Source organism: Delphinus delphis, chromosome 18, assembly GCF_949987515.2.
Source record: "Delphinus delphis chromosome 18, mDelDel1.2, whole genome shotgun sequence".
In the NCBI taxonomy this organism is placed as follows: domain Eukaryota; kingdom Metazoa; phylum Chordata; class Mammalia; order Artiodactyla; family Delphinidae; genus Delphinus; species Delphinus delphis.
The window spans coordinates 13,254,155-13,269,115 of record NC_082700.1 but is presented as its reverse complement, the minus strand read 5'-3'; the positions used below and the strand labels follow the sequence as shown (position 1 = coordinate 13,269,115).

At 38.0% G+C, this 14,961-nt stretch overlaps 1 protein-coding gene across 1 annotated transcript in view; it reads left to right on the top strand.

Annotated features, from left to right (window-relative positions):
- The first annotated feature begins 4,658 nt into the window (after window positions 1-4,658).
- Window positions 4,659-14,961, top strand: part of TRPC4 (transient receptor potential cation channel subfamily C member 4) — a 160,772-nt gene continuing 150,469 nt past the window's right edge. Inside the window, exon 1 of the mRNA XM_059996055.1 lies at window positions 4,659-4,744. The gene's annotated coding sequence lies outside the window, so the exon portion shown is untranslated. The remainder of the gene's footprint in view (window positions 4,745-14,961) is intronic.

Sequence of the window (14,961 nt, the reverse complement as noted above, 5' to 3'; positions counted from 1 at the left end):
GACCCCGAATAGCCAAAGCAATCTTGAGAATGAAAAACAGAGCTGGAGGAATCAGGCTCCCTGACTTCAGACTATACTACAAAGCTACAGTAATCAAGACAGTGTGGGACTGGCACAAAAACAGAAATATAGATCAATGGAACAGGATAGAAAGCCCAGAGATAAACCCACGCACATATGGTCACCTTATCTTTGATAAAGGAGGCAGGAATATACAGTGGAGAAAGGACAGCCTCTTCAATAAGTGGTGCTGGGAAAACTGGACAGGTACGTGTAAAAGTATGAGATTAGAACACTCCCTAACACCATACACAAAAATAAACTCAAAATGGATTAAAGACCTAAATGTAAGACCAGACATTATCAAACTCTTAGAGGAAAACATAGGCAGAACACTCTATGACATAAATCACAGCAAGATTCTTTTTGACCCACCTCCTAGAGAAATGGAAATAAAAACAAAAATAAACAAATGGGACCTAATGAAACTTCAAAGCTTTTGTACAGCAAAGGAAACCATTAACAAGATGAAAAGACAACCCTCAGAATGGGAGAAAATATTTGCCAATGAAGCAACTGACAAAGGATTAATCTCCAAAATTTACAAGCAGCTCATGTAGCTCAATATCAAAAAAACAAACAACCCAATCCAAAAATGGGCAGAAGACCTAAATAGACATTTCTCCAAAGAAGATATGCAGACTGCCAACAAACACATGAAAGAATGCTCAACATCATTAATCATTAGAGAAATGCAAATCAAAACTGCAATGAGATATCATCTCACACCTGTCAGAATGGCCATCATCAAAAAATCTAGAAACAATAAATGCTGGAGAGGGTGTGGAGAAAAGGGAACCCTCCTGCACTGCTGGTGGGAATGTGAATTGGTACAGCCACTATGGAGAACAGTATGGAAGTTCCTTAAAAAACTACAAATAGTACTACCATATGACCCAGCAATCCCACTACTGGGCATATATCCTGAGAAAACCATAATTCAAAAAGAGTCATGTACCAAAATGTTCATTGCAGCTCTGTTTACAATAGCCAGGAGGTGGAAACAACCTAAGTGTCCATCATCGGATGAATGGATAAAGAAGATGTGGCACGTATATACAATGGAATATTACTCAGCCATAAAAAGAAACGAAATTGAGTTATTTGCAGTGAGGTGGATGGACCTAGAGTCTGTCACAGAGTGAAGTAAGTCAGAAAGAGAAAGACAAATACCGTATGCTAACACATATATATGGAATTTAAGAAAAAAAAATGTCATGAAGAACCTAGGGGTAAGACAGGAATAAAGACACAGACCTACTAGAGAATGGACTTGAGGATATGGGGAGGGGGAAGGCTAAGCTGTGACAAAGTTAGAGAGTGTCATGGACATATATACACTGCCAAATGTAAAATAGATAGCTAGTGGGAAGCAGCCACATAGCACAGGGAGATCAGCTCGGTGCTTTGTGACCACCTAGAGGGGTGGGATAGTTAGGGTGGGAGGGAGGGAGACGCAAGAGGGAAGAGATATGGGAACATATGTATATGTATAACTGATTCACTTTGTTATAAAGCAGAAACTAACACACCATTGTAAAGCAATTATACTGCAATAAAGATGTTAAAAACAAAGTATATAAGAATTAAACCGTTTTAAAAATATAACGTTATCCAAGATGTTAGCAATAAGTAAAACCGAGAAATATCTACTATACATGTGGTAAACTGTTACAAATCAAATGGGGAAAAATCCTCCCTACAAGTATTAAAAAGATATATTAACTCACAAGAAAAGAAACAAATAGAAAAGCATAATATATAGAAATTCACATTGTCTAATAATACAACTCATTACATTGAGGTGTCATTTTTAAAAACCAGGAAGTTAGCAAAAATACAGAAAGAAAAGAGGAAAAAAAAAAGACTACCTAAACCCCGTGTCGATGAGGGCTCGACAAATCATGTATAACATCTATCATGAGCTTTAAGATATTCCTGCATTTTGATACCGTGGCTCTATTTCTAAAAACCTACTCTGAGGACGTAAGCGGATGTGTAGAGAGAAGTATGTGTACAAAGGCTTTCATCAAAGTCTCAGAATAAGGAATAATACTATAAAAACAAACCATACTTTCCAGACTTGAGAACTACTTAAGTATTTCATGCAAATGTATAGTAATCCATTAAAATGAATGTTTTTGAAGGAAACATAGAAAACAACTTTTTTTAAAAGGCGGGTAAACAGTTATGATGATAGCATGGTCTATGCCGGTTGGATCAAAACCTAGTTACAACTGGAGGATGCAAAAACCTGGAGCAGGGGTTACAGTCTACTAGGCAAACTGATCAGACCCTTCAGTGAAGGGCCTTGGGTGAGCCTAGTGCCAAATCATTGAGACTCCTGGTCACATGGGCAGAAAGGTCACTTGGGCTTCAAAGACAATGCTAACTTATTCCCCAGATTTGCCTAAGGTAAGCAAGTAAAGGCGATTATCATGTAATGATGATGATGATGGCATCATTATATAGAGAGTATTATATATATATAAAATCACATATATATGTATATCACATAAAATCCTGTTAGTGACACATGTAAAAAAATAAATTTTCCAAATACCTCTTCCAATAACCTCTCTTTGTGATTGCCTTTAAGTCCGAGATACAGCAGCTTTGGAAGAAAGTTCTTCGCATGTTACTAATCAACTCCAAAGTGGAAGAATAATTTTTAGAAAGAAGTTGAAAGTTCCTGAAACAATTGTAATTCCAGTTCCATGATACACTTTAGCTATGAATAAATAGGCATTGTAGAGAATAGTTTCACTGCTATCATTTCTGAGGTCACTCACTTATCTCTTGCTAATTTCAAAATGAGCACGTTCTTGTTTTTCTGACTAAGGTACTCAAAAGAAATTTCAAGTAACCATATAACCTTTTATTGTAAATTTCTGTGAGTTCAGTGAATTGCATTTTAAGTGGAATGCCAGTTTGTGGAATGATGTCATGTTTGTATTTTAAAATTTAAACAAAAGCGAATTGTCCTTCTATTGTTAATGACTGTAATATACCAGTTTAGTGTTATTTAAATAGATTTCAAATAACTTTCTTGTAGTCGTTAATCATTTTAGTAGGTGGCATGAGGTCAGCCATCAATAAGCACATGAAAGTGTTGCAAATGAGGCTCAGGGATCAATAGAACATTCCTCTTCCCATGGAAACACAGCCTACTCAGATGGCTGCCCTCCCTGTTCCTTTCTGTTTTGTATTTATGGTACATTCACAGGCACACTTTTTATAGAAAAACTGCCAAATTAGAGAAGTTGACAAAATGCATCTCACCAACATCATGACAGAGATGGCATTTGTTATAAAGAACATATCCTGAGAGAGGCAGGAGCAGGCATTACAGAAGCTAAGGTTGCAAAGTAAAGTTCTCAGCCTTTAATGGGTATGTGTCGTCAGTGGTCCACTTTCTTTTGCATGTATTTTTAAATGTATTACAAAGGCATACACTCATCTTAGTATGTGGAATTCTGTTACGGGTTTATTTTAAAAGACACACACTTAAATATGTAGGCTTTTGTTTATCAGGCTGAGACAAAACATTACCTTAATAAACGTCAGCTTCACTTTTGTTTCTTAGGCATTAAAACATTTTAATTACTGATAATTAATGGGAATATAAGTTGTTTCATGAAAAAATACAAAAATATTTACTGCTCCATTGCATAAAATAGATTTTCATATATGCTGTCCTCCCCCTCCCTTGTTAGGCAGAAAGTAGATTTGTATTTATTATAAAGTTCATTACCATGTCTACAGATACATGTGTTCCTGCATATTTCATAATTGCCATTGTTTAACATAAAACATTTTACAAACTGTTTAAAAATGTTAAAGTACTTTTGTGGTAAAGAAGTGAAAAGAGAGAGATTTGAGGAAAGAAAGGAATCCCTTTGTTGTTTGTGCCTTTAATTATTTTCTGGAGAGATATTATAGGAACCACGTTTGCTTCTGTGTACCTCAGTATTTGTAGATGACCTAGAAATTTACAACAGGGGTCAAGCCTGGGCTTGAGAGAAACCCATGAGAAGAGCCGGAAGCTAGAGAGAAAGAAAAGTTTAGAAATAAGAAAAGTTATTTTTTATAAAAAGCAGCATGCACATCACCCCAGGGGGTGATCTCTAGCAATATCCTCTTTACTCATGTAAATACTCAAAAAGAAAAAGAAAACAAACAAGCAAAAACCCCCTCAGCTCTTGTGAACTTAGAAGGAAAATATAAAAGACAGCCAAGAAGGAAATTCTCTAATGTTGCACTTTGGAGTCTGCGTAGGGGTCTTGCTTGCCGCCTATTCTTGACTCCCTTGGGGGAACATTTCTTGGGAAGAAACTGGTCCTCCCAGCAGTCGCCAGAGCACTGATTCCCAGAAGGTGTAACGACGTGTGTGGCTGGGACAGGGAGAAAGGGTTGCCACTCATCTGTTGCACAAGCGCGAAGCTGGAGCAGGCATCTGCTGGGACGCAACGGGCGACCAGCAGCTCACCCCAGGGCTTTTGGAAGATAAAACGAATCAAGTAGAACCCGAGGGTGTCAAGTCGGGTATTCGCTAATCGCTAGCTAAGATTCCGCGTGGACGCCACTCTCTATTTTACAAATGGACTCTCCAGTCCCTGGGTCGTGACCAACAAAGCCTCCGTGAGTGACAAGCTGGGAATCACCGCGTCGCAGTGGCAAGCAAGTAAGTTATTGCCAACTTTGCCGATATATATGTTTTTCCTCTAAACACTTGGATCTTATTCTCAGGTGTGACCATTAAAGTGGTTGCCAAAAGATAACTTTTATCCTGAAATCTCAGTACGCTGATGGGAGCATCCATCTCTCTCTCTCTCTCTCCCTCCCTCCCTCCCTCTCTCTCTCTCTGTCTCTCTCTCTCTCTCTCTGTCTCTCAATACATCCCACCTGAAGCCACCGAGCTTCGCGCTTCTAGGCTGGTGCGCGTTTGGGGTTTTAGTTGATATTTGGAAACTTACTGATTTCCTATGCCTGTTGCAAAGACAGAGCTGGATGAGGGTGGGTGGAACGCTGCCTCGTTATTTATTCATTGCGACTGTCTCCATTGTTGACACTAGTAGGAAGCCGCAGACGCCTGCTCTTGCAGGGGAAGTCTGACACCTTGAGGACGGGAGAGCGGGTGCCGGGACCCCAGAAGAGCCAGAGTGAGAGAAGCTTTGAGAGTTACGGGGTGAGGGTGGCGGTTACTTTTTCAAGTCAGGCGAGCTGCCGCCCGGGTGCTTGTTTACTAGGGTGGGAGCAGGGTGCTCAGAAGCCGGGTCCTGACGCGAACTGGAGTCGGGCAGCCTGCAGAGCTCGCCCGGAGCCTGGAGGTGTGTCTGGCTCGCCTCCAGGATCACTGGGTGGGTTCTGGCCACCGACAGGGCTGGATGACCGCTGGTTTGTGGTGAGCTCGCCTGCCCCCAAACACTTGGTTCACCCCAAACATTTGGCCCCGGGAGGCGGAGGGTATTCCTGGACAGCCGAGCCGGGGTCCTGCCCTCGCGCGGGTCCCATCCACCGCCAGGCAGAGCGGTGCGTGGGACGCGCATCTTCACGAGTGGTCCCCTCCGAGCCCGGTCTGTGCGGACCCCGAGTCAGGCAGCCGCCGGAGATGGAGGGAGGGGTGCCTTCCTCTGGGTTCATCGGCTGACAGCCGTGGGAACGCTAACTTTATCCGGAGGGGTCCGTAAGGGCGAGGGTGGGCGAGGTTCTCCTCCCCCGGAGCTCACCTCCCCCTCCAGGGCCTCCCCTCCCCCGCCTCCCATGGCATCACTCTCAGAGCATCCTCACTCCGCCCAGTTCGGTGCCAGCTGCGTGGGCTCCAGCTTCGTGCGTTTTCCTTGGAATGCTCCAAAACTCGGCGGAGACTAAGGAAATCCCGTTGGAATTTGCCGGGCGTGCTCTCACCCGGCAAAGCACCCGCGCCGCCGACCTTGACTCGATCCCTCTTCAGCCAGAAGATTACAACTTTGCAGGTAAAGAGGGTGTCGCCTCAGAGCTCCATTTGACCCGAGCTATACCTCGCCTGCTTTCTGGGATCTCGGTTAAGTTTCTCAAGCTGCCTGGGAAGCCGGCTGTCTCTTGGGAGGCGGACATCCCTGGGGGGTTACGAGTTCAAGAGGCTCCGGCTGCACGGTTTCTCTTTAAGGCTTGGGACTGGGTCCGTGAAGCTTTCTGTGATGGACCCAGGCTGAGCTGGAGTTCTCAGCCTTTCACCGCAGCCGGCTTTAAAGCAGGGGAGAGGGCAAAGAGTGAACCCCCAGTGTGACTTATATGGTACTCAAAGCAGCAGCAGCCACGATATGGAGCTGGGAAAGAAGGCTGTTTTTAGCCTTTTATGCATTTAGGGAAAATGGAGATCTTGGTGGCCCCTGGGTGTATATAAGTGAGCCCTTATATTCTGGTACCTAAACTGGGGTAATGAAGAAAGGATAGTGATCAATATCCTGTCGATCAATTATACTCTGCGTCATTTTCATTCTCTATCAAAAAACAGAAACACTTATCCGTGTCGCTGGACCCAGGCTAGGGATTCATAGTTTGCTTGGCAACTGAAATTCCAACTAAGCCAATGACCCTGTTTGCTACTTGGCTGAATCACTGAGATTTGCTGCACAACTTGTTGTTCTAGCTGAGAACTCAGCTGCCTTTTGTGATGAGGTAACTAGAGACTACTGGAAGGGGATGGACGGTTGGGAGAGATTGAGACAAGGGAGCTCCGTGTCTTGTCTGTATTCACCATGCTGTATCCACTATGGTGTAATCCTGTTCACATGGTTTCTTAGGGTGGCCCTTCGTGGTTAATATCCACAGGGGACAAATGCAGCAGGTTGCTTACTCTGAGTAAGCACCAAGCCAAAGGAGCAGGGGGAGACAGAAGCAAGGTTTACTTGTTTTATTAAAAGGAAATTTAAAACATACTTGTAACACTGAAAAAAAAATTCCGTTCTCATATACTTTCTGGATTTCCTATTACAGTAATTGCTGCACAAAACATATTACAAATTCTTTAAGAGAAAAGGGTAGCTAGAGTTTGTTGTGTTTTTTTTTTTTTTAATTCTGAATTAGGGAGAGTAAGAGTGGGTGGATATGTTAAAACATTGAAATCGTCATCACTGTGTTATGGTTGGCTATTTATACTTAGATTTGTAATACCTACTTCTGTTCACCCGGACAGTAGACCAAGAAACACGTCTCTTTTAAGTATGGAAGGCAAAGAATCAATAAGATAAAGGGATAACTGGCAGTTCGAATATTAGAATCAAAATTTAGTAAGATATTGCTAAAGAAGCACTTTAAAAACTATATTTATAAATTAATGCAGTTAATGCAAATCAGTATGTCAGTAGAAGTTAAATTGGCTTTACCAAAGTATTTTATGCAAATGTCTTGAATTAATGGACCGTTAGTACAGGTAGAAAGCAAGCAAGCACTTTCATTGTTCATGAATGAGACCACAGAGCTGGAGACCCTTTCAGTAGAGCTGATCAGAGCTCAGCTACCCTGCTAAGCTTGCCGTTGTGGAGTGAAGTGCCAAGAAGGTTACACACAAAGAGAAGTACTAACAGGTTAATTAAATTGATACATAAGATGTACTTAATATTCATTGAGTGAATGAATATATAGTTAGGTAGGCAGACAGTTTAAGGCATAGCAAGAAGATTTGTAATTGCAAATTTAGAAAAGTTCTTCCACTTAGTTAAGAGCTTAAAGGAACATGGGCATTCATCAAAGCATAATTTATCTCAGCTCAACAGGTAAAAGAAACATGTATCTTTAGTAAATCCTGTCAAATATTAACTCTGAAAATCTTGGTTTTTGAAAAGTAAGTTTCAATTTACTTGCTTAATGGTCATTCTCACAGATATAAGAGGTGGAATAAATTTTCCATTACTTATAAGCTTTAACATTTTGTAATTTTTACATTATTTGTTTTTCTGTGGCAGTTATTCCTATAAAGCCAAGTTCAAAATGCAAAGAGAAAACCTTGAGAAAATTAAAGTTCTATATGAATTTTATGGCCACTTTATTAAAATGGTAAGAGAGCAAATAACTTTCCACATAAGATAAACTTTATTAACGCATACTTTATATAAGTAGGAAATACCAGACATTGCTTTTATTCTTTCTGATTAGGGGAATTTGAATATCATGTTCAGTACATACATTTTAAACTTTTAAACTTAAACCCTATTATAAATGTGATAAATTTCTATTGAGGTATAATAATAACCTCTAGGGATGCACTGATTAACCCCACTGAATTGAAAATACTTTCACAAATATATTGTAGAAAATATTGTCATAGTTTTATGCCTGCGTGTTTAATTGTCAGGATAATTTATGGCAATTCAGATTATCAACATTATATTTAGCAACTGAAAACTGACAATCTGACTTTTCTGATTAATTCATATACGAACAAAAATAAAGACATGCACACTTTTGTTCAGTAGTTAATATTGTGAATATCAGTGCTCCAAGAGATAAAGGATTTTGTAAATAAAGATATAGAAGAAATGCTAAACACTAGCTAGGAAAGTAAAACTGTGGACTGAATATTTTCTTATGAAAATGTGCTTGGTTTATTTTTAAAAACAAGCTAAATGAAGGGAAATATAATAAACTATTAACTTTTCTTTTTTTCAAAATCATAATTGCTGAACATTTTATGAGATCAGATTCTAATGTGCATCTTTTCCTCCCACGTTGTATTGTCTGGGCCAAACTGAAACTCGTGTTACTCACCTCTTTAATATCTATGGAAAACCTACCATAAGCATTTTGGTTCTTATTAAAAATGATGGGGCTTCCCTGGTGGCGCAGTGGTTGAGAGTCCGCCTGCCGATGCAGGGGACACGGGTTCGTGCCCCAGTCTGGGAAGATCCCACATGCCGCGGAGCGGCTGGGCCCCGTGAGCCATGGCCGCTGAGCCTGCGCATCCGGAGCCTGTGCTCCGCAACGGGAGAGGCCGCGACATTAAGAAGCCCGCGTACCGCAAAAAAAAAAAAAAAAAAAAAAAAAAAAGATGAAGAGACAGCTCAAAACAAAAACCTTATCTTTTCACCTCATTTATGCTTCATCATGCCGCACAACACATACTCATACCAAATAAACACTAAAACTTGTTAATTCAACCCAACTTAAATTGGACATTTGCTTCTGTCTAGTTGTGATGAAAAACTGCTTTAGAACTATCTTTCCTCTCCTTATGTTTTCTAGTTCTAATCCTCCAAGATGCTTTGAGACCTTAATATTTTAAGAGATTTGAGAATATTTTGATCAGGGATGTAATATCATAGCTATATCTTTTTAATCAGTACAAATAAAGACCTGATCTCTGAAAACATTAGTACTACCAAAATACGGTACGATGAAAAAATACATTTAGGAGAAGAAGCTCTTCATTTGTGAAACTGAAAATTAAAGACACATGCATTGGAAATGTATCAATTTAAAACTACATTGTTCCATGAACTATTCAGTAAATGTAGATATACTTAAATTTTTTAAAAATCTCAGTCATCCCTCTGAAAGTTCAGTTTCACTTAAACAGGTTATAAAAGAAAGACAATAGTTTCAGTACTTGATATTTTCTTTTAACTGATATCCCATTAATATTAGTATACGTTTTGTCAATCCTTATAAAAATGTTTTGCAGTGTCACTGAGTAACGGCTTCTTGAGAAGCAACAGATGACACATGGGCACAGTTTTATTCATAAAATTAGAAAATGTTAAGTAAAATGTTAATTTAAAAACATGCTTTGATGGCTTTATCTAGCACACTGCATTCTTTTTGAGAAATGGCAAGTGAAATGTAATGAATCAGACATGCATTCGTTACACTCTGCCTGTAGTTTGCTGTTTTTGAAATATGTTGAAAAAGTTACCATAAGTCATTCCTTGAACAAATATTATCAAGAGTAAATTTTACTTAAGACAGGAAAACAGGAACTATTATGAAAAAAGGAAAGGAGGAAAAAGAGAGGGGGCCATTATTTATGGGTACTTAAGGTATGCCAAGAGCTATGCTAGAAACTTAGAAAAAAAATTTTTTCTCACATTTATCTTCACATCTATCCTAACACTAAGGTATTATTACTACCTTTTAACAAATCTGGAAAGACTAAATTACTAAAAAAAAAAAAAAAAAAAAAAGTCACAAAGCTGCTTTATGGTAGAGTCAGGATTTGAACCCATGTCTACTTGATTCTAAAGCCAATACTCTTTTTCCTTGATTCTTATGGTCTCCAAAATAAAATTAGTAATCTTTTAACAAGATCCATACAGTCATTGTATTCTTGCAGCCATTTATTGCTTGAATTTTTCAAATGTTATAACACTGGGACATAATTATGAGGCTAGACCCCATTATGAGGCTAGAATTTGAAACAATACTCTTAACTAAAGCTCCATGGGTTTTGAAGCAGAGCAGGAGATGAGCTACTCAGCTCAAGCTAGTTTCTTAAAATGATTTCCTTTCTTACTCTCAAATCTAAATGTAACATATGTGGAAAGAAAAAAAGGCTTATTTTCATGGATAGCATTCAAGGTAATAAATTTTTAAATAGTCATGAGATTATAATTTCTAAATAAAAAATTGTCATTCAAAACTTTAGAACATCTGCAGGCTGTTGATAAAATGTCTTTGTACAAAACACAGTCATGTTAAGACAGGTTTATATTGCATCTTATTAGTGTTATATGAAATTTCTAGACAAGTGTTTGTTTTGTTATCATTTTAAGTTCCTAATTATTTTGCATGTCCCTTGGTATTTAATGAGGGGAGTGCTCTTTCATGCATCCCAGAAGATATCTGTCAGCTGGTGGCACATTTTAACAAACTTCCCATGGGTTTTTTTTTTTTTCTTTAAACCTACACCTGAATTTAAAACCAATGTGCTTAAATCCAAAAATCTATTTATGTCAAAAATTGAGGAAATAACTTTTTTGAATATATGTCATACCATTACAAAAATTAGCACTGAAGTGGTATCCATTCAGTAGATATTGTTTGAATATTAGTAAATGAATAATTGAATAAATAGATGAGTGACGCACAAATTAGATCTTCATCTTTGCATTTGTTGGCAAAGCTCCCTCTGTACAGAATAACTTTTCCCTTATTGCTTCCTGTCAAAATGTTCTCCGGGCACCAAAACCTAGCTCAGTATCACTGTCTCCTTGAAAGTTCCCTTTATGTCTCCAGCTGTCGCACGTATAAACACAAGCAAAACCCTTGTTATATTCTGCCTTGCAGATGGGTAGAGGTATATCTCCTGAACTAGACAGTAAACTCCTTTAAGAAACCCAGAGAATGGTCAAAAAATGTGTGAGGTTTTTTTTTGCGCTACCCGGGCCTCTCGCTGTTGTGGCCTCTCCCGTTGCGGAGCACAAGCTCCGGATGCGCAGGCTCGGCGGCCATGGCTCACGGGCCCAGCCGCTCCGCGGCATGTGGGATCTTCCCGGACCAGGGCACGAACCCGTGTCCCCTGCATCAGCAGGCGGACTCTCAACCACTGTGCCACCAGGGAAGCCCAATGTGTGAGTCTTTAAGTGACTTTGACTGTCAAAAATATTACGCTTTTGCAATTAAGCATACTTAATTTATTTCAGTTTTATAATTCCATTGCGAGCATATAATTGTGAGCATATTTATTTAACTAATGAAGCCATTAGAATGATAATTTTGCACTTATGTGATATAGTGAGTACTATATTACTTCCTATGTTATAAAACGTAACCCGCCATTATTCAATGGACATAAATTTCAGTCAACTTTTATGTCCATTATTCAATGGACATAACTTTCAGTAATAACTTTCAGTCAACTATAATGCTCATTTTCACAGGATTTATATAACCAATTATATTATTAATGTGCTTTAGTTTAAGTGGTGCTGTGCTGAAATTCTTAGGAGGGAGTTTAAGTTCTATTACACCATGAGAAGTGTTATTAGAGTTGAAAGAGGACAAAACAAGTATTTCTCAGGAACACCTACTGAACTAAAAGTCAGAGACTTCTTTGGTGTGATTAGATTTGGTAAATTAAGCTAAAAATTCATGTCAAAACCTTGACAGTATATGATGTCCAACTGTGGGTGGCATGAGCTATTATTTTTTGGAGGGTGGTTGGTGTATTTTTAGTCTTTTTATTCTACTTAATTAAGAGTAAAATTCTTACAAATGAAAGTGTATGAACAGTGTTCAGGTACTCTGCTACACTTTTAATATATTTTACCTCTAAATGATAGTGGAGAAACAACACAATTGTGTAAGCTAGTACCCTGTGCATACCAGGATCATAGTTCATAGCTCATGGGATCGTAATTTTCATTTTCACAGAATTAAGATAATTAGTGTTCAACATATGCTTTTTGAATGGGTGAATGGAATCAATGAATGCATGGGCGATTGTTGTCAGCTGCTATGCTCAGCCTCTGTATTTTAATATGCTGTACCTTCAAGGAACTGGTCACGTACCAATATGAATCCCCCCAAATATGATAGAAGGATGAAAGGACAGGCGTGGTGCATAGTGTACACTGAGTGAAGGATGGAGAATCCATCATGCTTTCTATATAATCGTCCTTACTGTTTGTGAAGCATGGGTATCGTTTTATGTAAAGATCTCTTTACATCAAATCTTTAGGCTGTATGAGCTGAAGATCACATTGAAGGCTACACTTTAAATGAGTTCTCTTCTGTGATAGTTGTAGTTTGACAAGCAATGTTGGGATTCGTTTAACTGTGGAAATATATATATATATATATATATATATATATTTGCATTTAAACATATACCAGCTCTTAAAACCTGCACTTAAATTCATTAATTAAGCATAAATTATATATATCTCCATCTGTATGGACTGTATATGTATATATATGTAAGCCTGTACATATAGCTATATATAATGCTATATAAGTAGTACAGAATGATACAGAGTGGGAGATTGGGGATGAGTTCTTAAGATGATGCTTACAGAGTAATTATCAGAGACAGGGAGATAAAAATTGTTAGCAAAGAGGGTAAAGTAGCCTATAAAAGACAAAAGAAGTTTTTTGCCAATGTATCAGTGTCCCTGTAGAAAGGTTAGATAAGTAATGAATGGCTTGGAAGTTCATCTAATTCAAAAGTCTTTTTTTAAGCAAATGCTCAAATCTTACCAAATGATTTTTTAAAATACTATATACATATATGATACATATACACACATATAGAATGCTTCATGAAGGACTTATTTAATGCATGGCAATCACTCTACTAGATGCTGAGCATACAGAGAGGCACATACTACCTTTTGGTTTAAGATTTCCAAAAAGGATTCTCATAAGCCTCTTAATATGTTCTAGTGTCCCCTGTTATCTTGTAGATGTTTTGCTGTTTTATTGTCACCTGATCTCTTCTCATGGAAATAGAAAACTTATTAGGAAAATAACAAGTCATGCTAAAATAAATATAGTCTATATTTAGAATTAAAAAAAAAAATAACATCAGGTCATGTTGGAAGAAATCCAAATGCATCTTCCTTGCTTCCAATTGTTTTCTGTAAGGGTAGGGCTTAGAGTTTCCAACCAGAAATTTATGTTAAATTTAAATAGTATTATTGACACTGTTAAAGATGGTGCTTTCCTTTTATATATAGATATTACTGAATTACCATTCAAAGGTGATGTATTTTAGCAGATAAAGTGTTTTCCAAAGTCTTGATGGATTTATGGTGATGCAGCCACATGTTGCCCAATGGCCCTTTGAACCAATGAAGCAAACCTAAGAGAAGAAGCCAGTTTTAGAGCTAGGGATATCTTGACTTGGATCCTCACCCCCCTATCCCTTTGCCTTGGTACATGAAAAACTTTGGCTCAAGATATTCTTAGATGGATGAAACTATCCTAGAATCATCTAAGAGTTCTCAGTATCCACTGTTAGTGTTTCTAGGAAGCTCTTCTGTCTACAGCTGAGCATGTATTGAAGGCCTCGAAATAGGCCAGCTACCTCATGGTCTTAAATATTGGGAACAAAAAGGGAGGTACACTGAGCTACATTCATGTTTCTAGAATCATGTTTGGGGGAGTACATCCCTAGGACTATCCACTCTACCAGAAATTTTTTGTGTCTGAGAGTTATCATGTGAAATAATCAGAGTGCCTGTCTCGAAGCCTCTAATAGCCTCTGCAATTAAAGAGAAAAAAATATTTTTAAAGAACACTCAAATATTCGGGTTATTATTGCTCTGTAGGATATTAAATAGCTTTGTATCTAAAAAAAAAGATATGTCTCTCTGTATGTGCTGTATAAAAAGAAAATGTTGGCAGAAGGAAAAGACTTCTTTGCTTATCTGGTTCATTTTAACCTCACAGCTTAACATTCTGATTTGTAACGTGCAAACTACTTAGAGAACTGAACCATATATTTTCATTTAGCACTCCAGCACATTCGTGGAACAGAGTGAACCAGCAAGTAATTTTGCCCTTTCATGAATAAAAGAAGCCTTAATGAAAAAACATTTCATTATAATAGTGCTTATGATAAAGAATTTTTCCCAACATATGAGATATCAAAAAATCTAACCTGAAGAACAAAAACTGCTTTTGTCAGTTGTACTTAACAGTGAATCACTAGAACCAGAATTTAAAACCTAACTTTCTAATCTTCTTAAATATTTTCTTACTGGTTATTACATTGATATAATTGAAATATTGGGAGCAATTAAATATTAAAATTACCACTTTTTTTTCAACAAATTGAGTATTTGAAATGATCCACTGTTGAATAACTTAGGTATATTTGAACCATATAACCTTGATTCGTTTCAGTTTATTTAAAGAGTTATTTGAAAACTGAACTACTATCTTATGAGTCAAGATCTTCTCATCTATAAAAATATATAATGT